General features: G+C 49.0%; 1 long non-coding RNA gene across 1 annotated transcript; it reads left to right on the plus strand.

Moving 5' to 3' along the window:
- The first annotated feature begins 9,626 nt into the window (after window positions 1–9,626).
- Window positions 9,627–16,185, plus strand: LOC146788708 (uncharacterized). The gene is made up of 2 exons (XR_014969702.1): window positions 9,627–10,046; window positions 14,404–16,185. It is a non-coding gene; the product is annotated as an uncharacterized LOC146788708 (long non-coding RNA).
- The last annotated feature ends 6,449 nt before the right edge of the window (window positions 16,186–22,634 follow it).

Raw genomic sequence — 22,634 nt, forward strand, 5'->3', positions numbered from 1 at the left:
GGCTGGAGCGCAAGGCAGCAGACAGTTGCTTGATCGTGACAAGTAGCCAGCCAGACAGCCACAAAAAAAACCCTCAAAACTAGGCCTGAGGCTTCAAAGGCAATGTAGGGGCCCTGCTTTCGCCTGGCAGCTCACTCCCGCAAAAACCAAGTCAACGTGGCCGGGCCCAGCAAACGAGGAGGATCCGACTCTCCCCTCCGCCTCCAGGCGCGTCACCGTGCCCGAAATCCAAAAAGAAAAGGGAACGAACAAAACTCCCCCCCCACCACGCCCCCAACCCTCCCACCCACCCCCCAGTGGTGGTAGCTCCCAATCCACGCATGGCACTCTCCTAACGACATTCACACCTGAAATAAACAATGGGCTCGAATCGAGGGGGGACACACCGCCGCCGGGAGCCACCTAGAGAGGAAGCGCACCAGAGGCCCCCAGCAAAAAATGAAATTCTTAAAGGACCCCCGGAAGACATCAGCCATCTGTTCCAAGCTCAACAGTTTCCACAGTCTCGCATGCCACAAAGAGATCGCCGGGGCCTCCTTCTTCTTCCAGGCTGCCGCCAGGGTGATCTTAGCCGCCCCCACACACAGCCAAAGGATCTTCTTGTCCGCCCGAGTCTGATGATCGAGGAGTGGATCAAAAAAGGCCTAGTAATACGTGAGCCACGGAGTCCGCGATCGGGTAGCCCAAGATCTCCTTAATATGGGAGAGGATCTCTTGCCAGTAGGGGCGGATGATCGGGCAATCCCACCAAATATGGCGGAAATCCCCCAGGAGCCCACATCCCCTCCAACACCTGTCTGAGGAGGCAGGGAAGATACGGCGTATTTTGCCGGGAGAGAGGTACCAGTCCATCATAGTCTTAAGGTGCGCCTCGCGAAGTTCCACCGAGTGATTGTGGCTGGTCAAGTCCCGCCACAGATGAGACCACTCCTCCGCCGTGATGTCCCGCCCCAGGATGTCTTCCCACTGCCCCATGTAACGCGGTCTCGGGGAGAGAGCGGTGGCCAAGAAGTGGCCAAAGATAAAGGAAATGGCACCCTTCATCGTCGAGGTACACGAGAGAAAGGCCTCAAAGGGGGTGGGTGGCCTAACCGCCGCCTCTCGAACCGACGGGGACATAGCCCAGTGCAGTAATTGGCCGTGGCGGAACAGCTCCGCCTGGGCCACCCCGTAATCCCGTCCACAGTTGGCAAAGGTAAGCGGGGCAGAGCCATGAAACAAATGCGTGAGAGCGAGACAGCCCCCTTCTCTCCACGTGTCAAAGGGGCCCTCGCGCATTGCAGGTGGAAAGGCCGGGTTGAAATGTATGGGGGTAAAAGGCGACGGGAACGTAGTCCATCGCTCGTCCCCAGAGACAGAATCCCAAACCTTAAGGGTGGTGCCGGTAGGTGTGCTGATGTACGCATTTTTGGGCCTATCCCCTTTAGGCTTCCACACCAAATCCCATATCGTACGCCCCGCCACACTCCTGTCCATGTGGAGCCAGTGTTTCTCCGAGAGTGGTTGGGTCCATTCCACCAAAATCCGCAACTGCGCAGCTTTATAGTAGAGGAGCGGGTCCGGGAGGCCCACTCCTCCGTCTCCCCGAGGGCGCCGGAGAGCGGTAAAGGAAAATCTAGCCCGCCCCCCCTGCCAGATGAAGCGGAGCATAAGAGTCTTGACGCGGCGAAAGAAATCACTATCCAGGACAATAGGGAGCGCCTGGAACAAATATAAAAGCTTCGGGAGGAGCGTCATCTTAATCGCGTGTATCCTACCGAGCCAGGAAATAAACAACGGTTTCCAACGATTCAAGTCAGCCTGGATCGCAGCCAGGAGAGGGGGGAAGTTGGCCGAATACAGTTTCCCCACTGTGGGGGTCAGACGCACTCCCAGGTACAGTAAGGAGGAGTGAGTCCAAGGCAGGGGCGAGAGCGGTCGGAGGCGCTCCACCTCAGCTGGCGAAAGCGTAAGATTAAGAATATAGGATTTGTCATGGTTCACCTTGAAGCCCGCCACTGCCTCAAAGCGCGCCAAGGCCATCTGTACGTGGGGCAGAGAGTGCGCAGGATCTGCCATCGTGAGCAAGACATCGTCCGCGAACAAAGAGATCTTGTGCTGTTCGCCCGTAATGGGCAGACCTCGAATGTCCGGGTGTTCCCGTATCGCTAGCGCCAGAGGCTCAATACTCAGAGCGAACAACAAGGGGGAGAGTGGACACCCCTGCCGTGTGCCCTGCGAGTGCGGGAAAAAGGAGGAGAAGTAGCCATTGACCGCAACCCGCGAACGGGGTCCGCTATAATTAGCCCGCAGCATGATCAGGAACCTATCCGAGAACCCAAACGCCTCCAAGGTATGGAAGAGGAACTGCCAGTCCACCCGGTCAAATGCCTTCTCAGCATCTAGACCCAGCAAGACTGCCGGAATGTGGAATCGGTTGGCCTTCTCGATGAGGTGGATCACCCTCCTAGTGTTGTCATGGGTTTGACGCCCCTTAATGAACCCCGATTGATCCGGGTGGATTAGCACCGGCATCAGGTCCTGCAGGCGGGTCGCGAGGATGGTAGAGTAAAGTTTGGCGTCGATATTGAGCAGGGCGATCAGCCTATACGATGAACAGGCAGTGGGATCCTTACCGGGCTTAGGAATGACCAAGATGACTGCCTCCGCCATAGAGGCCGAGGAAGCCCCCAAGTCAGCCATAGCATTGAACAGTTGGACCAAGAAACCACTAATCTCAGTGGCAAAAGTCTGATAAAAGAGGAACGTGAATCCGTCCGCGCCCGGCGCCTTGTGAGGCTTCAGGGACTTGATGGCGCCCAGAACCTCCTCTCCAGAGATGGGAGCAGAGAGCAGGTCGTTCCAGTCCCTCTGGGCGGCGGGATCTAGGGAGTCCCCTGAGTATAACTGCGCATAAAACTCGCCGAAGCAAGCAGCCTTGGCAGCATCGCAATGTTGCAAGGAGCCAGTTGCATCCCGAACGCCTCCTATGAACTCCCGTTCACGCTTACGGCGCAGCTGGCGAGCCATGTGCCTCCCCACCTTGTTTCCATGCGCATAGGAGAGATGACGGAGCTTCAGGAGCGTGAACTCCGACCTATTATTGTAATGTGCCCGAAGTTTGCCCCGGAGAGCTGTCAGCGGACGCAACGTGTGCTTGGAAGGATGGGCCTTATGCGTATGCTCCAGCACTGCAAGTTCCGCCTCCAACGCCTCCCGCTCCGTCCTGCGCAATTTATTAAGAGCCGCATTGATGGCTAAGCAACTACCCCTCACTGAGGCCTTAAAGGCATCCCAGGTAGTAAAAACTAAGGTGTCCTGCACCGGGTTAAGCTCGAAAAAGTCCCGGATCGCCGTGCGGAGCTACTTACAGGAGGACTCGTCTCTCACCAGGGAAGCCGGAAAATACCACCTGCGTGGAACCCCCCCCACCGATGTCCACTGAAGCCCCAGCGCAAACAAGCTATGGTCTGAGATAGAAAGAGGAAAGATCTTGGCCTCACTCAAGGACCCCCGGAGGGATTGACTGTAAAAGATATGGTCTAAGCGGGAGTATGATTGGTGCACATGAGAGAAGAAAGTGTAGTCACGGGAGAGGGGGTGCAGGGAGCGCCACCCATCCAACAACCCCAGGTCCTCTATCCGCCGGCGCGTCTCATCAGAGAATACCCCGGTATCAGCCCTCCGTCGGTGAGAGCAGTCCAAGTCCGGATCCCAGACCAGATTGAAATCCCCCAGGACAAAGAGCGCCCCCTCCACAAAATCCTCTATAGTTCGCAGCAAGTCCAAGAGGAATCTATTTTGCCCCACACTGGGAGCGTATAACACAAGGAATGAGCAGGTCCTACCAAGCAACACCCCCTTGACCAGGAGCCATCTACCCTCCCTATCGCTCCTAACTCCCAAGGGTTGGAAGTGGAGAGTCGAGTGGAACAACAGGGCGACTCCCCTATGTTTTGAAACCGCCGAGGACCGATAGATAAGGGGGAATTGCTTATGTTTCAGCCGGGCCTCATCGCGACGAGCCAGATGGGTCTCCTGAAGGCCGACCACATCTAAGTGGTGATCCAGGACATATTTCCAGACCTTTTGGCGTTTCTGGGGGGAAGTCAATCCCTTTACATTCCAAGTTCCTAGGGAAACAGGCATTGGTCACATCTCCCGACTCCCCTCACTGTCAGGTCGGTCACTGACAAAGCACATCCCACAACCCAAGGGCCCCTCTCATTCCCAAAAGCAGCGGCTAAAGCAGACCAGTAGTGCACCTCAGGATCACAGCCCTCACGCCATCCCAGGCCAAGTCTCGAAAGTCGACCTTCAGCCTTCACACATTCAGAGCGGCCTTCCAAATGGTAGCAAGTCCCCTCCCTCCCATATCGCCCCGACCCAAGGTCCCCTCTAAAGCAAGCGCGATTCTCATCTCGCCTCCAAATACAGCATCCCTCCACCCACCCGGGCCCCCCTCTCAGGACTCTCACGGAGCGCGCCCCACACAGCAGCCGGTGAAATACGTTTTGGCCACCACCACTAACCCACCCCCATCCCACTCCTACCCATCCACCCCGTCCCCCCCCCAAAAAACCCCCTCCCAAAAAACGCAAAAGAAACCCAAATGCAACAGGCAAGGGAGCCAACTGACACCACCAAAAAGAAAGTCCAAAAAACGAATAGTGCAACCAAGAGGGCTGATGTTGTGACCCTCAGAGAACGGGGTCGCAGATAACAGTTAGTGTCCCATACGTTCTCCAGTCCGGGGCATCTTCGCCAAAAGTACATAGTTACCCACGGTACCTGAACAGGAAGAGGGCGTCCCTCCGCCACCAAACAGCCTTCCCTCTACCTTCACGCCGCTGAGGAGCTGTCCCGCTGCGGCGACACCGTCACCGTCATTACGGAGGCCAATGCTCCATCTCGTTCCTGCTGGCTGGTCTCGATATCCGGTCCACTCTGTGCCACCAGTCGCCCCACTCGGTGCCAGGAGGAAGAGCGCCACCCGCGCCGCGATGGTGAGGGCCCATCCCTCTGAGAGTCCGCAGTGTCATCCAACCCCAGGAGGTCTTTGGCAGCCTGCAGTGATCTAAGCTGAACTAATCTGTTTTGCCATCGAAAGATGAGGCGAAAGGGATGACTCCAGGAGTACGCCACATTCCGGTCGCGTAGAAATGCCGTCACAGGCCGAAATTCACGGCGCTTCTGCAGCGTGGAGGCTGCCAGATCCTGGAAGAGCTGGGGGCGGTGATCCCTGAACAGCAAGGTAGCAAACCAAGATGTGCGACGGAGGTGCCCCCGACCCCCTCGGTAGACCCACTCTGTGGACCCTGTCCATCCTGACTTCACGGACATCATCATCGCCAAGGATTTGCAGGAAGAGAGCCTCCACATAACCGCGGAGGTCCCCAGCCTCGCCCCCCCAGGGCACCGCTCGGATACGGATATTGTTCTGACGGGACCGGTTCTCCAGGTCTTCAGCATGTGCCTGGAGATCCAGGTTCTGCTCCGTGAGGCGGAGCACACCCTGTTGGAGCTGATGGACGTCGCCCGCCAAGCCCAAATCATGCTCTTCCAACGTCGCCACTCGCGCGCCAATGCCATCCACATCCCGTCTCATTTCCCTGAGATCCGAGGCCAGTTGGGAGTGGAGATTCGAGATGTCTTCCTTAATAGCGGTAAAGAGTTCCAACATAAAGGCCTTGGTGGCCAGCGCGTCGTCATCCTTCTGCTGGGGGGAAGCGCCGGCACCCGGGGGAGTCGTCGGCAGCGCACTTCTCGAGGGCCCCTCCTTGCCCGATTTTTCCTTGCGGGGCCTAGATGACATCGCGGTCGATATAGCAGTTGCCCGGACTGGAAGACGGTGGGTAGTCCTGCGCTGGCCGTCTGCTATACCTCTCCGGGCGCAGCCAGCGGCCGAGAGCCCGGGGTCAACCGCCCCACCGCACCACAAGACTTATTCCACAAACGCCTGCCCACCAATCCGGGGGAGAAATGTCCACCGCACGTAGCGCCTCCAGTTCTGCCACTCCCAGATGCCTCCAGGGCAAGCGCCCCCCCGCCAGGCCACACGGACCCAGGACCCAGGACAGCCGCGGTGTATGGTCACAACCTTAGTCAGGGCGGCGGTCCACCAGGTGATCCCAGGCACTCACGGCCACCTCACAAGGCGTCCCCACGGCCGCAGCCCGGCTCCAGGTACCCCACTGTCCAGCTATCGGCCTCGAGAGAAGCCAGGGCCCCCGCCTCCAATGGGCGCCCCCTCGTTGCTAGCAGTCCGGGCCCAGGCAGGGGCAGCACACAGAAAGTTCCCAAGGAGCCACCGCAAGAGCCCCACGCGGGTCCGAGCACCTCAAGGGCCCCCAGCAAGCTATGCCGCTGTATTGGTCTCAGCTCCCGGCATGGGCGCAGTAACTCCGCGGCCTCACACTCCCGTGTGGTCCGTATGCCTTGTGCTCCAGGACGTTCCACTCCCGGGCGGGGGGGAGGGTCGATGACGGGCTCCGCGCCGGGACACCGGCAGGCTCCCTCTCACGTCCACCGCGCTGATCTGGGCCAGAGTCCCCCGGGCACCACCCCGCCGAGGCCGCGGGTCCGCCCGAGGCCCAAGCCGCCAGTCGCCAACTTGGCGCCCTGGGTCAGCCGTCCGCTGCTGCCAGGCACTCCGCTCTTAGGTCGGACCCTCCCTGGGCCGGCAAGGCGATCCTCACCCGTGTGGTAGTCGGGTCGTCGTCCGCGGAGGCTGGGCGCAGCTCCACAGCTACTGGCGCCGTCCCCACCGCGCCGCAGAAGGCACCGCCCCCAGCCGCGTCTCAGCGCGAGGCTCCGGTCTCCTGGTGCCCGGCCGCACTACAGGCCCCGGTCTCGCCGGGTGGGCTCCGCACTCCCTGCCTAGACGGGACCAACATTAGAGCACTTCAAAGCCTGCCGGAGGGACAGCGCAAGCTCCAGGTCTGCCATCAGGGGTTAGGGAAGGCTCTAAACAATGCGAAGCATTCACGGCGGCGGAGGGACAGAAAACACGTCCTAATCCGTCGCCATCTTGGACACGCCCCGCTGCAGTTCTTTTAATGGGAGAGTACTGGTACTTCCCAGAAGTAAGCAGGTACTCTAGTATAGGGCACCTGCACTTCCCAGCAGTACTTTTAATGGGAGAGTACTGGAACTTCTCAGACGTTAGTAGGTACATTGGTATAGGTCTCCTGCTCTTCTCAGCAGTACTTTTAATGACCGAGTACTGGCACTTTTCAGACATAAGAAGGTACTCTGGTATAGGGCACCTGCACTTCTCAGCAATACTTTTGATGGGAGAGTACTGGCACTTCTCAGAAGTACGCAGGCCCTCTGGAATAGGGCACCTGCACTTCTCAGCAGTAATTTTAATGGGAGAGTACTGGCACTTCTCAGACATAAGAAGGTACTCTGGTATAGGGCACAAGCACTTCTCAGCATTATTTTTAATGGCAGAGTACTAGCATTTCTCAGAATAAGCAGTTCCTCTGGTATAGGGCACCTGTACTTCTCAGTAGTATTTTAATAGGAGAGTACTGGCACTTCTCAGAAGTAAGCAGGTCCTCTGGTATAAGGCACCTGCCCTTCTCTGCAGTGTTGCATTACTTTTAATGGTAGAGTAGTGGCACTTCTCAGAAGTAAGCAGGTACTCGGGTATAGGAAACCTATACTTTCAGCAGAGCTGCAGTACTTTTAATAGGAGAGTCCTGGCACTTCTCAGACATAAAAAGGTTCTCTGGTATAGGGCACCTGCACTTCTCAGCAGTACTTTTAATGGGAGAGTACTGGCACATCTCAGAAGTACACAGGCCTTCTGGTATAGGGCACCTGCATTTCTCAACAGTACTTTTAATGGGAGAGTACTGGCACTTCTCAGACATAGGAAAGTACTCTGTTATAGGGCACCTGCACTTCTTAGCAGTACTTTTAATTGGAGAGTACTGGCACTTCTCAGACATAATAAGGTACACTGGTATAGGGCACATGCACTTCTCAGCAGTACTTTTAATGGCAGAGTACTAGCATTTCTCAGAATAAGCAGGTCCTCTGGTATAAGGCACCTGCACTTCTCAGTAGTATTTTAATTGGAGAGTACTGGCACTTCTCAGAAGTAAGCAGGTCCTCTGGTATAAGGCATCTGCCCTTCTCTGCAGTGCTGCAGTACTTTTAATGGTAGAGTAGTGGCACTTCCCACAAGCAGGTACTCAGGTATAGGAAACCTGTACTTTCAGCAGAGCTGCCGTACTTTTAATAGGAGAGTCCTGGCACTTCTCAGAAGTATGCACGCCCTCTAGTATAGGGCACCTGCACTTCTCAGCAGTACTTTAATGGGAGAGTACTGGCACTTCTCAGAATTACGCGGACCTTCTGGTATAGAGCACCTGAACTTCTCAGCAGTACTTTTAATGGAAGAGTACTGGCACTTCTCAGACATAAGAGGGTACTCTGGTATAGGGCACCTGCTCTTCTCAGCAGTACTTTTAATGGAAGAGTATTGGCACTTCTCGGAAGTATGCAGACCCTCTAGTATAGGGCCCCTGCACTTCTCAGCAGTACTTTTAATCGGAGAGTACTGGCACCTGTCAGAAGTACGCAGGCCTTCTGGTATAGGGCACCTGCACTTCTTAGCAGTACTTTTAATTGGAGAGTACTGGCACTTCTCAGACATAAGAAGGTACTCTGGTATAGGTCACATACATTTCTCAGCAGTACTTTTAATGGAAGAGTACTGGCACTTTTCAGAATAAGCTATCCCTCTTGTATTGGGCACCTGAACTTCTCAGCAGTACTTTTAATGGGAGAGTGCTGCCACTTCTCAGAAGTAAGCAGGTGCTCTGGTATAGGGAACCTGCACTTCTCAGCAGAGCTGCAGTAATTTAAATGGGAGAGTACTGGCACTTTCCAAAAGTAAGCAGGTACTCTGGTATGGGGCAACTGCACTTCTTAGCAGTACTTTTAATTGGAGAGTACTGGCACTTCTCAGACATAAGAAGGTACTGTGGTATAGGGCACATGTATTTCTCAGCAGTACTTTTAATGGAAGAGTACAGATACTTTTCAGAATAAGCAATCCCTCTTGTATTGGGCACCTGAACGTCTCAGCAGTACTTTTAATGGGAGAGTGCTGCCACTTCTCAGAAGTAAGCAGGTGCTCTGGTATAGGGCACATGCACTTCTCAGCAGAGCTGCAGTACTTTAAATGGGAGAGTACTGGCACTTTCCAAAAGTAAGCAGGTACTCTTGTCGTAAATTGGCTGCGATTAAATTAGCGTTAGCAGAATCCATCTGGTATTTAGAGGCTATCCTGTACATTTTGTGGAATCCATTTTGTATTTCTGGCAGCCATTTTGTCTTCCTTGTGCTCTGTTTAAAGGACTGGCTATACTTAGACTCTGCTACCCTGCACATGCGCAGGAATATCTAACTGTCCATGCATCTGTTTTTAGTCTGTAACTATCAGGTTGTTTCTACCAGAGTCAGCAACTGCTAGCTCCTCCTTTACTGTTGACGGTGCATTTCTGTATGACCATCTATGTATGTAACTCTTCTCATGCATGCTTGCACCGCCCTTTTCCTGAGCCCCTGTGTGGGTATAAAAGACCCATGGTTCTTCTACTCTGTGTGCTACCTTCATTCAGCACCAAAGGGTGCTGGGTGAATGTGGTTCCACCTCCTGAGGTTTAATAAACTATGTATTTTCTATTTCAGTTTCTGTGCCAACTTCTTTCTAATAGTCTGAGGACTCTGTGCAGAGAAGGGCGAACCCCTTGCACTGGTAGGCCTAACTGAGGCCTATTTTCCACAATTGGCGCCTCAACTTGGGGCTCATCGGTGACTCGGATGCCCAAAGGATTGGTCGCGACGAAGGATTGGAATCTCGCTCTGGACGTGATCCCTGCCCGATAAGACCAGAGTCTTGGCATCCACGGAGACTTTTCCTTTCTTTCTGATCTGACCATCCAGGTGGCACCGGTCCTCGACTGAGATCTCTTCTGTTGATTCACCGTGCAGTGACTATTTGGTCGATTTTAGAACTTGGCAGGATGAATCTGGACACCAAGTGATTGGTAAGTGTCTGCGGCGCTTGCTGTTGGTTTTGATGCCTGTGATTGGTAAGGTAGTTTAGTAACGCTTACTGTGGCTTTGAGTATGGTATATTTTGTGTTGGCCAACTTGGTTTGTTTTGATATATGTGACTTGCAATTCACATAGGCAGGTAATGAGGAGAATTTTCTCTAACTGAATTGATTTGAACGGCACATCGTACTAAAGGTACCTTAAGTGCTACTTTGATTATAATATTGCATATTCTGCACTATTTTTGGCATGCCTGTCTTTAGCACACTTCAAAAGTTGTGTTGCTTTTGGAATGGTACCTTGAATCTTGATGAAGCACAACTGCCCCCCCCCGGAGGGGACGCCTAATAGGGATATGTATATTAAGTATGGTCTTTCTTCTATAATGTACAGCGCATTATGGAATAAAAATACTTGTAAGTGGTGACTAGTACCCCGAGGAACTAAATATGTACATAAAAGGATCCTGGTCTGTGCACTTAGTAACATTCATAAGTGATGAGATGCAGAGCGGTTTTTTGGTGTTCTGCCAGCCAAATCTGGTGAATATGACTTGCAACTAGTATTTACAAATGGTTTGGTTTAAGTACAGTCTGTGGGCTGTCTTTTGTTTCTGTCTTAAGTGTTGATCTGTGGGTTAAATGTGTGTTTACATGTTGTGGTGTGGTAAATTGTGTTTTGGATGTTGCTAGCACTGGAAAAAGCGTGTGATTGAATGACTGTGAATATGTGAAAGAATTCTGAGAAGTGAAATTGTTAAGGAGTAAATTTAATTTGGTCTCATCACCATCAATAAGTCGCAAAAGGAAATTGAGAGGGGTGTAGCTAGAGAAAGAGCAACCCCTGTGATTTAATGACACCCTTAATGTACAAATCTATTAATGAAGAGTAATTAGGGACCGGTTAAAAGTTTAGCTTGCAAAAAATTGTGGGTATTTCGAATTTGCAAATTGTTCCTATGCAGCTTTGTGTTCTTGGTGGTTCAGTGAGCCAATGTGCTGGGTCCACAGGGTTGTAGGTTCTAATTTAAGCTGAACCTGCTAATCTGAGAATTGAACCTAAACTTATGACCCTTGAAAAGAAATTGTATATTAAAATACATTTTTCCATAGGGCAAATTATTGCAGTTTAGATAAAATTAGGAAGGCTTTTTGTCTTTGACAGCTTCAGGGCTGTGCAAGGCAGATTTTGACCTTGCAGCCTGTAAGGTGGGGGCTAAAAATAGGGGAGTGAACCAGGAGGTGAAATCACTGCTTAGAAAGCTTCACTGACATGAAAATGTGTAATGCTTGCAGCAGGACAGCCTTGGAGAGAGGTGGGGGCCCGGAGCACTCGCTGTGGCCCGGTTTTGCGCTGAGGGGCTATTTTAGCTTCTCTGATGAGACAGGGCAGCTGAGGAACGAAACTCAAGGAGCCTTCCTCGGCCCTATTTTGTGCAAAGACCAGTTAGACTTTCCATAGAAAACTGTTTTTATTTTTTTTTTAAAACTGTTGCATTAATCCTAGACAAAAAGTAAAATGATGCTCTTGCTTGAAATTTTAAGGGCTATATGCCTATATAAAAACGATTTTCCAATTGAGAATTAATTTTCTCAGTGGAAATTGTGGCGCAAAGCTAACATGGATTATCGGATAAGAGTTTTACCTTTAGAAAGTTAAAATTAAGATGACCTGTGTAAAGAGAAAAACGAAATTGTGTGTTTTACAATAGACTAAATTCAGATACAAAATGTCACAGCATTTATCTTTTGTATAGGGTATTCAAAGGCATTCACATTATACAGAACGACAGAGTTGTGTTGGCTTGAAAGGTTGACTTGAAAGGCGTGTGAATTCGACGCCTTTACGTGTCAAACAGCTGTGTCAGCAAGACTATTTCTATTCTCTGCGGACTCCGGCCACAGAGAACAGCTAAAGTCAAACACGTTGTAAAATGCGGCATTTCAGACTGCTGTTTTAAAAGTTAGAAATATAGTTTCAGGATTTTTGATAAACAGAGGGCAGATTGACAGTAGGGATTTCTTTTCTTAATGCCTTTTTTTAAAATGAGGATAAGAGTGGTTTTTGATGTTAAATAATAATGACTGTCCTTCATTTAAAAGTGGCGCAGACTTAAGATGTTTCAAGATAAGCTTCTGTGCTTAGGGCTAAGAATTAATGTGTTTCAATACGATAGGCAAAGGGATGCAGCTTGCTATTCATATGTGGACTCATCAAAATGATTAGATTTATTTAAAAAAAAAAATATATGTATATATACATATATTTTTATTATTTTGTGATTTCAAATAGGTGCATTAAATTCGTTTTTTAATATTTATAATGCCTAATAATGATACTGTGACCTCCTAGCATCCAAATTGCATTTAAGCCGTGCTATACAGCAATAGGGGGTCAATTACATGTGAAAATGTCACTTTATCCAGGCGTACAAAACTCATTTTTGTAAGGGCATACATTATACATTTCTGATGCCACATCTCTGGGATATGTAGAGGACATTCTGGGGATGACTATTATGCAAAAACATTGTAGGATATTAATTTTTAAGTGCCCTACAAATCAAAGTCGAAATTGAGTAAAAATTCACTATTTAAATGAGATTTCTCCAGTCAGAGCAGCTTTTAAACTGCCTCAGACTCCAGTAAATGCACATATGTGCGCATAAAACTTCATAGCTGACATTTATATTGCTCAAGCACTCAGCACCCTGATTCTCAATATACCTATGTACAAAAACTGGCAGAAGTTTTTAAGCTTACCTCTGAAATTGCTGGCAGACACACAGAGTGGGTTTTGCTGCTCTGCCTTCGGTCTCTAGGGTCACTTTGACTTGGGAGCACCGCATGACAACCTTGCATACAAGCTGGAACAGCTGCATAGGTTAAAGGCCGAACTCCTACATTTAGAAGCCTGGCAGGGCTCGGCTTCACATGTGCTTTGACATTTCGACATTTGAAAGACGAAATGGCAGGGGAAGAAAGAGGTTTTTGCTTACCTTTTTTTTGGTAAAAGCAAGTTTTTGTGTGCACTCAATGAACATAGTATATGTGACCTCTCTTTAAAAGACAATGGCTCTGCCATATATATATAGTATAAATGTTTTTAGGGATGAATTCAGGAAGCAATGGGATTCAGTTTGAATTCATGCGGCCTCATGTTGCACTAGTACATTTGCTAAAGGAATATATTCTTTGGCTAGCTGAAATGTGCTATTTAGCTCCTCAGAGTTTGTTTATGCCCAGTTGCTACAAATTGGGGTTGATAGTGTTGACAGAATGAAACCTGTTACAGGTTTCCTACTGTCAAAAATGGGGGAAGAGGCTAGCTCCTCTACAAATTAAGGGTAGGCAAATTTATGTGTTCTCTCTCTTTTTCTTAATTTTTTTCGAGCCTGTCTAAACTGTCTGTGAAATAACCATGAGACATTTAATTGGCTATTCAGTAATACTGTTTTCAACATTATTAGCATTAATAAAACGAATAAATATATTTTGCTATGTTACTACCCGTCCTCTCTGATGGAATTATGAGAGGATGAGTAGTCTAGGTTGCTGCTTCCTTATTTGATCTTTAAGGGGAACTAGCTGTGGGTAGTTTTTGTTCTAAAGTTCTCAGGTGACAACACCACTATTGTTTGTTATTCTCATGCTACATACAGTTTTGCAAGGGCATTGCTAGTTTTATTAGCTAGTCTGTGTAAATAAACTGACAGTCCTTACTAGAACTAATGTTGCATAGTTTGGATTGTGAAAATGTAGAATGCAGGGAAGAGGTCTATGTGATCCTTAGCAAACATTTTTGAGGAAAATATTGTTTTACAGGAGTCTGTTAGTCACAAGATGTTCCACTGGAGAACGTGTACCCATTATGTTGAAGTTTTTAGTTCTTTATGTAATTAGAATCTTTGTTAAATTAGCAGTGTTAGATTTTCCTGTTGCTCCTATAACATGAGAGCATGGTCCTAAGCGTACAATGTAGGTGCTTTTATCAAGAAAAATCATTTTAGAAGTGTCTGCAGTCCTGTACAAATAATGCAATGTTTAGGAGTAAACGTGTATAACATTTCCTTTTTCTTGAGGGTCTTTAGAAATGAACACAGACTTCCTTGACTGCTTTGGATTGGGTGACGTATTACTCTTGTCAGTTCACCAAAGAGTTCCTTTTATACTTGCCAATAGGTCGAGGCTGTTGTTTTATTTACTCTCACATAGATGAAAGTGGTTCCAGGGTGCCTTGTTAATATATGGGGCGTCCCTAGACTAGAAGGTATTCTGAGAAAATCCTCTCTGTTGATAGATTATTTCTGTGCCTTGTCTAAAGACCTTTTGTTCTGTCCACCAATAGATATTTGCTGCTTTACAACCATTGCCAGAGGGGCGCGGACATCAGATCCAGCTTGAGGAGTCAGCACCAGTCCAGCTTGAAGTCAAAGTGAAGGTAACCAGCACAGGCAACCAGGACCTCAGTGAAGGTAGAAGGCCGGAAGCACTGGGATGAGAGTACCCCTGCTACTATCTTGGGCGAAAGACGGGGTCACAAATCAGAAAGGAGAAATCGTGGATCAAGCTTTTGATGCCCAGCCGAGAGTCACAGACCGACCAGGAAGGCGAGAAAGTTTTTGCTTGAGGTAACCCCCTTTGAAACAAGGGTTGCTTCAGAGATCCTAGCATCAGGCCTCTGAATCCTGGTCCTAAAGTGGCTGTAAAGTTTTCACCTTTGTTGGCCAAGATCTATGGCCCCAACAAAAGAGCAGTGTGCCAGCAGAGCAATACAGGAGTTAGGGAAGGACTTGAGTTCAGGGTACAGGTGCTGTGTCTCTGGTGCCTGTTAGATTGAAATGAAGAAAACTGGTGCACTGCCTGAGACACTGGACAGGATCGCTGAGCGCATTTGCCCTGGTGGGTGATTGCCCTATCCTGAAAGAAGAAACTTTCCCCTTGAAACTAGGCCATGATTCCTGAGTTGCGAGTTGTGCAGCTCCACCGTGGGAACAACAAGAGCCTGCCTGTGAGGCTCAAACGGAAACAGGGAGAAGACTCCCCTCTGGTTGGTTGTACAGCGGCTTTAATTTCCCAAGGACTTCTTTTTCTTTTTGTTGAAAATGTAACCCATTGATCGTCCCATTTTTGAGGAGGAGCAGCCCTTTGCAGCTCTTCGTCCTAATTCTCATGGTCCTGTGTAGTTCTCCTGGTCCTCTGGATCCAGGATCATTTTTGTAAATAATATGTCTGACTGCTTTAATGTTTGTATTGGGTATAATGATAGATACTCTAGCCCTCATAAAGGAAACACTGGAAAAGTCTAGCGAAAATGTTTTTGAAGTTGAAATTGATGGTAACTGAAATGCATAGGAGCCTTGAAAATGTTTTTACTGGATGGTTCTAGGATTTGCTTAGGACTAGAAAGCTAATAATTCTGTTTCTGATAATAGTAATTACTCTCTCCTGCTATCTGTATGACCCAATTCTCTGTTCCCTTTGTACTTCTGTTTATACCTCATACATACCCGCTTAACAATATTTAGAATGAGAAATGCCCACCTAGCAATGAATTAGGATATTTATGAAAAAAATATATATATTAAAAATTAATATGCATATTTTTCATTTTTCCTACTGGATTATGGGAGATGTCTTCAGCTAACGCTAAAAGGGTCGTCTGTCGTAAATTGGCTGCGATTAAATTAGCTTTAGCAGAATCCATCTGGTATTTAGAGGCTATCCTGTTCATTTTGTGGAATCCATTTTGTATTTCTGGCAGCCATTTTGTCTTCCCTTGTGCTCTGTTTAAAGGACTGGCTATACTTAGACTCTGCTACCCTGCACATGCGCAGGAATATCTAACTGTCCATGCATCTGTTTTTAGTCTGTAACTATCAGGTTGTTTCTACCAGAGTCAGCAACTGCTAGCTCCTCCTTTACTGTTGACGGTGCATTTCTGTATGACCATCTATGTATGTAACTCTTCTCATGTATGCTTGCACCGCCCTTTTCCTGAGCCCCTGTGTGGGTATAAAAGACCCATGGTTCTTCTACTCTGGGTGCTACCTTCATTCAGCACCACAGGGTGCTGGGTGAATGTGGTTCCACCTCCTGAGGTTTAATAAACTATGTATTTTCTATTTCAGTTTCTGTTCCAACTTCTTTCTAATAGTCTGAGGACTCTGTGCAGAGAAGGGCGAACCCCTTGCACTGGTAGGCCTAGCTGAGGCCTATTTTCCACACTCTGGTATAGGGCACCTGCACTTCCCAGCAGTACTTTTAATGGGAGAGTTATGGCAATTCTCAGACATAAGAAGGTACTCTGCTATAGCACCTGAATGTCTCAGCAGTGCAATTAATTGGAGAGTACTGCCACTTCTCAGAAGTAAGCAGGTGCTCTGGTATAGGGCACCTGCACTTCTCAGCAGAGCTGCAGTACTTTAAATGGGAGAGTACCGGTACTTCCCAGAAGTAAGCAGGTACTCTGGTATAGAGCACCTGCACTTCCCAGCAGTACTTTTAATGGGAGAGTACTTGCACTTCTCAGACATAAGAAGGTACTCTGGTATAGGGCACATGCACTTCTCAGCAGTACTTTTAATGGGAGAGTACTTGAACTTCTCAGACGTTAGCAGGTACATTGGTATAGGTGTAATGCTCTTCTCAGCAGTACTTTTAATGACCGAGTACTGGCACTTCTCAGACATAAGAAGGTACTCTGGTATAGGGCACCTGCACTTCTCAGCAATACTTTTGATGGGAGAGTACTGGCACTTCTCAGAAGTACGCAGGCACTCTGGAATAGGGCACCTGCACTTCTCAGCAGTAATTTTAATGGGAGCGTACTGGCACTTCTCAGACATAAGAAGGTACTCTGGTATAGGTCACAAGCACTTCTCAGCATTATTTTTAATGGCAGAGTACTAGCATTTCTCAGCATAATCAGGTCCTCTAGTATAGGGCACCTGTACTTCTCAGTAGTATTTTAATAGGAGAGTACTGGAACTTCTCAGAAGTAAGCAGGTCCTCTGGTATAAGGCACCTGCCCTTCTCTGCAGTGCTGCACTACTTTTAATGGTAGAGTAGTGGCACTTCTCAGAAGTAAGCAGGTACTCGGGTATAGGAAACCTATACTTTCAGCAGAGCTGCAGTACTTTTAATAGGAGAGTCCTGGCACTTCTCAGACATAAAAAGGTTCTCTGGTATAGGGCACCTGCACTTCTCAGCAGTACTTTTAATGGGAGAGTACTGGCACATCTCAGAAGTACACATGCCTTCTTGTATAGGGCACCTGAATTTCTCAGCAGTACTTTTAATGGGAGAGTACTGGCACTTCTCAAACATAGGAAAGTACTCTGGTATAGGGCACCTGCACTTCTTAGCAGTACTTTTGATTGGAGAGTACTGGCAATTCTCAGACACAAGAAGGTACTCTGGTATAGGGCACATGCACTTCTCAGCAGTACTTTTAATGGCAGAGTACTAGCATTTCTCAGAATAAGCAGGTCCTCTGGTATAGGGCACCTGCACTTCTCAGTAGTATTTTAATTGGAGAGTACTGGCACTTCTCAGAAGTAAGCAGGTCCTCTGGTATAAGGCATCTGCCCTTCTCTGCAGTGCTGCAGTTCTTTTAATGGTAGAGTAGTGGCACTTCTCAGAAGTAAGCAGGTACTCAGGTATAGGAAACCTGTACTTTCAGCAGAGCTGCCGTACTTTTAATAGGAGAGTCCTGGCACTTCTCAGAAGTATGCAGGCCCTCTAGTATAGGGCACCTGCACTTCTCAGCAGTACTTTTAATGGGAGAGTACTGGCACTTCTCAGAATTACGCGGACCTTCTGGTATAGAGCACCTGAACTTCTCAGCAGTACTTTTAATGGAAGAGTACTGGCACTTCTCAGACATAAGAGGGTACTCTGGTATAGGGCACCTGCTCTTCTCAGCAGTACTTTTAATGGAAGAGTATTGGCACTTCTCAGAAGTATGCAGACCCTCTAGTATAGGGCCCCTGCACTTCTCAGCAATACTTTTAATCGGAGAGTACTGGCACCTCTCAGAAGTACGCAGGCCTTCTGGTATAGGGCACCTGCACTTCTTAGCAGTACTTTTAATTGGAGAGTACTGGCACTTCTCAGACATAAGAAGGTACTCTGGTATAGGTCACATGCATTTCTCAGCAGTACTTTTAATGGAAGAGTACTGGCACTTTTCAGAATAAGCTATCCCTCTTGTATTGGGCACCTGAACTTCTCAGCAGTACTTTTAATGGGAGAGTGCTGCCACTTCTCAGAAGTAAGCAGGTGCTCTGGTATAGGGAACCTGCACTTCTCAGCAGAGCTGCAGTAATTTAAATGGGAGAGTACTGGCACTTTCCAAAAGTAAGCAGGTACTCTGGTATGGGGCACCTGCACTTCTCAGAAGTATTTTTAATGCGAGAGTACTGGCACTTCTCAGACATAAGAAGGTACTCTGGTATAGGGCACCTGAATTTCTCAGCAGTACCATTAATTGGAGAGTACTGCCACTTCTCAGAAGTAAGCAGGTGCTCTGGTATAGGGCACCTGTACTTCTCAGCAGAGCTGCAGTACTTTTAATGGGAGAGTACCGGTACTTTCCAGAAGTAAGCAGGTACTCTGGGATAGGGCACCTGCACTTCCCAGCAGTACTTTTAATGGGAGAGTTATGGCAATCCTCAGACATAAGAAGGTACTCTGGTATAGGGCAATGTTAGAATCCGGGGTCTCTGGTTGGCGCAGGTATGCACTTGCGACAAGCAGGGACCCTTTCCTCTAAGTCAGGGCGTAGGATTACCTCTTTAAAAATAACCCCTGCTCACCCTCTAGGTAACGTGTGCGCGAGCAGTCAGGCTAGATTCCAGAGGGCATTAGTTTAAGCATTCCAGATGTCCCACACAACAATCACCAACCCACCACACAGAGACACAAGGCTGTATTTATGTAAAAATAAAGTTCTTTATATAACAGATTTCTTTAAGCAGGCTTTCCAAAATACAGGTCTTCACTTAAATAAGGTTCCAGTTACTTGTATTACTTTTAGTCAGTCCACAGTTCTTAAAATGGCAATTTTCTGGTCAAAATATGCTTCCTTGCGGGTCTGTGCGCCTCGTAGCGCCTCTCGTACGCTTCGTACCGCTGTTTGGACGTGTCGGCCCGTTTCCCACGCTTCTCGCGTGAGCACGCGTACGCTGGACTGAAGCTGTACGGACCGTACCCTCTTAGGTACGCGTCATACCAGTCCGGTACGCCTCTTGCCGAACCTCACGCTTCACGCGTGAGCAGCGCCTATGTGTTTGACGGGGAACGGCTTTTCCGAAGCTCGCACCTCACTCGTGAACAGTGTAGCGCGACGCTGACACCGCTCAAAGCCCGTACAAAGCGAAGGAAGCTTCGTACAGGGGCGCTTCAGCACACAGTACCTGGTTCTTTGGGGGCAATGTTCGTGGCGGCTTCAGGAGTCCACAGAGGAGTGTCCCACGTTGCGTTGCCGTCCCTCGTAGTCCGTGGGCGGCGATGCTTCGTGGGGCGCTTCAGGACGTTCCCAGGCACACAACGAGGTTGGAAGCAGGAGGGGCAGGTCGGGGCTGATTATTAGCGCGTTGCAGCGCGGTCGGCTTTACCCAGATGGCTAACAGTGCGTCGCAGGTCCTTACAGGGATCCCCACGGCCAGGGGGGTCGCAGGGGCTCGGTGCTTGGAGCCTGGTTAATCTCTTCCTCATGGTGCGAGCTACGGCTCGGGGGGCAGTTGCTTGCGGTGTTCGGGCCAGGCAGGCAGGCCTTTACTGGGCTCACAGTAGCCCCAGTGGCAGGAGTTGTGGTGCTCAGAGAGATGAGGGACACACAGGTTCTCTGGGGTCAGCGTTTGCAGAATCACCTCCAGCAGCTTCTCGTCTTCCAGGGGAAAGGTAGCGCCCACTGTTCCTGGGGCGCAGTTCAGGGGGCAAGTTCACCAGCACGCCCTTGGAGATTGTTTGTTAAGCACAAGTTGAATCAAAGTTTCTTCTTCAGTCTTTTCCTCTCCTTCAGCAGCAAGGCACCCACCACAGGCCAGTCTCTCAGGCTTAGAGACAGTACTCCTCCATGCAGCTTTTCCAGGTCCTTCTCTTCAGGCAGAGTTTCTTCTTGGCGCAAACAGGATCTGATTTCTTAGGAGCCAGGCTCCTTCTTTTATACAGTAATTCTTTTGTTCTTTGTGGCCAGGGGGCCTGGGCCTGGCTCAGTCCAGTTCTGGAGCACTTTGTTGTGGTGACTCTGCTCTTTTCTTTCAGCAGCAGGGCAGAGACATCAGCCTCTCCACAGGGGGCGGCGCCGGCTTTGTGGTGGCAGAGCACAGGTCTATTCAGAGTCAAGGTGTACTCCTCCCACCCATCCTGGTGTAATCTCTCTACCCACCACCTGGCAGCCAGCCTGTCTCCTGGAATTCCCCAGCCCTGCTCCTTACTGTTGCTAGGCAGAACACACACACACAGCAGAGGCGGACTGAAATGGCCAGGTCAGTAAATACTAACTTTCTAAAAGCAGTATTTACAAACCCAGGATATTAAAATAAACTTGACTACAAGAAGTATTTTATTATTCTGAGTTCAGGCATACTAAACTTGACTTTCTACCATGCTCTATGAGTCCACCGGGGTCACAGCGTGTAGGGACTCCAGCAGCCCATTCTGGCCTATGGAGAGCAGGTAGCCTTCAATAGTGAAAAACGAAAAGGGCTGTAATTCACTATTAAGACATGCCACACACATCAGGGCATGTCCTACCTTATGCCTACAATGCACCCTGCCCTTGGGCCTACCAGAGGGGTGACTAATATGTAGTTAAGGGAAGGTTTATGGACTGGCAAGTGGGGGCACTTGCGCAGTCAGCGCGACAATACCAGACTGCACGCAGGTTCTACAATGGCAGACCTTAGACACATTTTACTAGGCCGCTTCTGTGGGTGGCACAACCAGTGCTGCGAGCCCACTAGCGGCATTTGTATTTACAAGCCCTGGCACTCCTGGTGCACTTTACTAGGGGCTGATAGTAAACCGAATAAGCCAAACATTGACACCAATTAATGTATACACTTTTCCATAGGCAGAGCATATGCACCTTAGCACTGGTCAGCAGTGGTAAGGCGCCCAGTCATAAAACAGCCAACACCAGGTCAGAAAAAATACTGGAGGAAGGCAAAAAGTTTAGGGATGACCCTGCAAAAAGGGCCAAGTCCAACAGGCACATGCACTTCTCAGCAGTACTTTTAATGGGAGAGTACTGGCACTTCTCAGAAGTTAGTAGGTACATTGGTATAGGTCTCCTGCTCTTCTCAGCAGTACTTGTAATGACCGAGTACTGGCACTTCTCAGACATAAGAAAGTACTCTGGTATAGGACGCCTGCACTTCTCAGCAGTACTTTTGATGGGAGAGTACTGGCATTTCTCAGAAGTACGCAGGCCCTCTGGAATAGGGCACCTGCACTTCTCAGTAGTATTTTAATAGGAGAGTAGTGGCACTTCTCAGAAGTAAGCAGGTCCTCTGGTATAAGGCACCTGCCCTTCTCTGCAGTGCTGCAGTACTTTTAATGGTAGAGTAGTGGCACTTCTCAGAAGTAAGCAGGTACTAGGGTATAGGAAATCTGTACTTTCAGCATAGCTGCAGTACATTTAATAGGAGAGTCCTGGCACTTCTCAGACATAAAAAGGTACTCTGGTATAGGGCACAAGCACTTCTCAGCATTATTTTTAATGGCAGAGTACTAGCATTTCTCAGAATAAGCAGTTCCTCTGGTATAGGGCACCTGTACTTCTCAGTAGTATTTTATTAGGAGAGTACTGGAACTTCTCAGAAGTAAGCAGGTCCTCTGGTATAAGGCACCTGCCCTTCTCAGCAGTGCTGCACTACTTTTAATGGTAGAGTAGTGGCACTTCTCAGAAGTAAGCAGGTACTAGGGTATAGGAAATCTGTACTTTCAGCAGAGCTGCAGTACATTTAATAGGAGAGTCCTGGCACTTCTCAGAATTACGCGGACCTTCTGGTATAGAGCACCTGAACTTCTCAGCAGTACTTTTAATGGAAGAGTACTGACACTAAGAGGGTACTCTGGTATAGGGCACTGTTGGACTTGGCCCTTTTTGCAGGGTCATCCCTAAACTTTTTGCCTTCCTCCTGTATTTTTTTCTGACCTGGTATTGGCTGTTTTATGACTCTGGGCACCTTACCACTGCTGATCAGTGCTAAGGTGCATATGCTCTCCCTATGGTAAAATGTATACATTGATTGGTGTCCATGTTTGGCTTATTTGGTTTACTTTCAGCCCCTAGTAAAGTGCACCAGGAGTGCCAGGGCTTGTAAATACAAATGCTGCTGGTGGGCTTGCAGCACTGGTTGTGCCACCCACAAAAGCGGCCTAGTAAAATGTGTCTAGGGTCTGCCACTGCAGAACCTGCGCGCGGTCTGGTACTGTCGCGCTGACTGCGCAAGTGCACCCACTTGCCAGTCTCTAAACCTTCCCTTAACTACATATAAGTCACCCCTCTGGTAGGCCCAAGGGCAGGGTGCATTGTAGGCATAAGGTAGGACATGCCCTGATGTGTGT

The sequence above is a fragment of the Triturus cristatus genome, chromosome 10 (genome assembly GCF_964204655.1).
Source record: "Triturus cristatus chromosome 10, aTriCri1.1, whole genome shotgun sequence".
NCBI classification, from domain to species: Eukaryota; Metazoa; Chordata; class Amphibia; order Caudata; family Salamandridae; genus Triturus; species Triturus cristatus.